The 2,283-nt window shown below is 40.7% G+C and overlaps 1 protein-coding gene across 2 annotated transcripts in view; it reads left to right on the top strand.

Moving 5' to 3' along the window:
• The first annotated feature begins 366 nt into the window (after positions 1 to 366).
• The window catches only part of Syt7 (Synaptotagmin 7), a 100,434-nt gene continuing 98,517 nt past the window's right edge, over positions 367 to 2,283 (top strand). Inside the window, exon 1 of one of the 2 annotated variants that reach the window (XM_076212295.1) lies at positions 367 to 498. The gene's annotated coding sequence lies outside the window, so the exon portion shown is untranslated. The remainder of the gene's footprint in view (positions 499 to 2,283) is intronic. The other variant, XM_076212302.1, reaches the window with a different exon arrangement.

The following is a 2,283-nucleotide window of genomic DNA, read 5'->3' as shown; positions in this document are numbered from 1 at the left end:
GAAATTTTGTTTCTAAGAAAATTTATTCCTTTTGTAGTAGTAAAGAAATTTGAAAGGTGGAGTTCCTGCAGTTCAACGTAAATCTTGTGTTTGTAGAAGATTGAGTTGGAGACCAGAAATATCTCTCTCTCTCTCTCTCTCTCTCTCTCTCTCTCTCTCTCTCTCTCTCTCTCTCTCTCTCTCTCTCTCTCTCTCTCTCTTTCTTTCTCTCTCTCTCTTTTTTTTTTTTTTTTTTTCCTTCTTGATCTAACTAATTCGTGTTTTTTCTTCTTCCTCAGGAACTCGACGACCGCACTGGCCAAGACGACGGGGGTGGGGAGTGGAGCAGGGGGCACAAGCACAAGCACAAGCACAGGCGCTGCCGTAGCGGGTGCAGGGGGGGGAGGGGGGACCAACAGAGACAAGGACAAGGACGAGGGCGATGCCAACAAGGCCCTCGTCAACAAGAATCTCAGCAACGTCCGGGGAGAAATTGCCGGAGGGGCAGGTCATCCATCGGTAAGATCCCTTCAGCGTTTTTTTGGGGGGCTTTCTTCTTTTTTGAGGGGAGATTTCTTCTTTTTGGGGGATTTCTTCTTTTTGGGGATTTCTTTTTTTTTTGGGGGGGGGAAAGAGTGAGTGTGTGAGATTCTGTGTCGGGAAGGAGGAGGGGCGGGGAGGAAAGGGGAAGATAAGGAGGTCGATATTGTGAAATGGGATTCTGTAAAGGATAATAGATCCTTTTCGGGGAAAATGGGTTTGGAAGTGGAAATGGTTGGGTCAGGATTGGGAAATGGGGTGTTTGTGATGAGAAAGAGGGATCAATACTAAAAATATAGATTTTTTTGTAGTTACACGTGAGGTCTTGTTTTATTCACTTGACTTCAGGTTGTCAGAGGAAACGAAGATAGTGCATGGGATAGCTTCTGTCGAAGGTCTTAGTGAACGTAGAGGTTTTGGTAAGAGTCTTAGTGCATAATGGAGTCTGCTGAAAGTCTTAGTTCGAGTTCCTGTCAAAAGAACTAGTTTGCTGTCCAAAGTCTTAGTGGGTGACGCAGATTCTCTTAGAAGTCTTGGTGGATAAAAGACTTAGATTTTCTATTAAAAGTCCTGGTGGAGAGTTGAACTTCTTCTAAAGATTAAATAGACATATGATTCTGTGTCGAAGATTTTAATGGATAGAAAGTTATAATGAATACTACAATCTCCACCAAAATTCTTAGTGGATAGTTAGATTTCTAATATATATATATATATATATATATATATATATATATATATATATATATATATATATATATATATATATAATCGTTTTTGTTGTAAGTCTTAATGCACAGTAGAATTCATCTAGAAAGCCTCAATGAATAATGAATATCTCTTCGAAAGTCTTTGAGGATATATCAGTTAAAAAACCCGAGGGGATATTAGAGTCTATATAAAAAATAATAAAATACTAAGGTGCTGTTGAAGTCTTAGTTGTGTTGAAATTCTCAATAGATAGAATAGTTTTGACAAAGAAAATGTTATTGAACAATAAATATATCTAGTGGAAAATATATAGTTAATATATTAAGAATCTCGCGCACAGGCAGCGCGTTCGGCATGAGTCAACGATGTCGTTGTGAGCTGAAGGCGTCAGGAGCCTTGCAGGAGGTGACGCGAAGTATCAAACGGTAAAAATAAGACTAAGAAGTGGCTTCCATGTCAGGGCAGGCGGCAGGGCCCTTGTGGTATTGTTCATGCACATTATTTGTGTGAGTGTGTGTGTATGTGCGTGTGTGTGCGTGCTTGCGTATGTGTGTTTGTGCGTGTGTGTGTGTGTGTGCGTGCGTGCGTGTGTGTATGTGTGTGTGCATGTGTATGCATGTGTGTATTCGTGTGTGTGATGTATGTACGTACGTATGTGTGTGTGCGTGTGTGTGATGTATTTATGTGTGTGTGTGTGTGTGTGTGTGTGTGTGTGTGTGTGTGTGTGTGTGTGTGTGTGTGTGTTTGTTCACTGATGCGTATGCACGTAGGCATATGTACCATTGTGTACATTCGAACCCGAGCTATGAGGACGATATAAACATATATCTTCCTTGACCATTTGGTCTATTTCTGGGTACGTTCTTCTGTAATTGAAGGGTTTCTTCTGTGAAGTATGTCAGTGCTACAACCACGAAAGATAGACGGCCTTTGCATGCCTTTGATACATCACGGGGGAAGATTCCAGTGTCCGTAAAATAATGTACACCGTTACAGTTCACACATCGTCAGTGTATATATTTTTGTCTTATCAAACATTTGATATACTTTCCT

Source organism: Oratosquilla oratoria, chromosome 2 (assembly GCF_046742065.1).
Source record: "Oratosquilla oratoria isolate Oo_2021 chromosome 2, ASM4674206v1, whole genome shotgun sequence".
Taxonomy (NCBI): domain Eukaryota; kingdom Metazoa; phylum Arthropoda; class Malacostraca; order Stomatopoda; family Squillidae; genus Oratosquilla; species Oratosquilla oratoria.
This window is presented reverse-complemented; position numbering and strand designations above follow the sequence as displayed.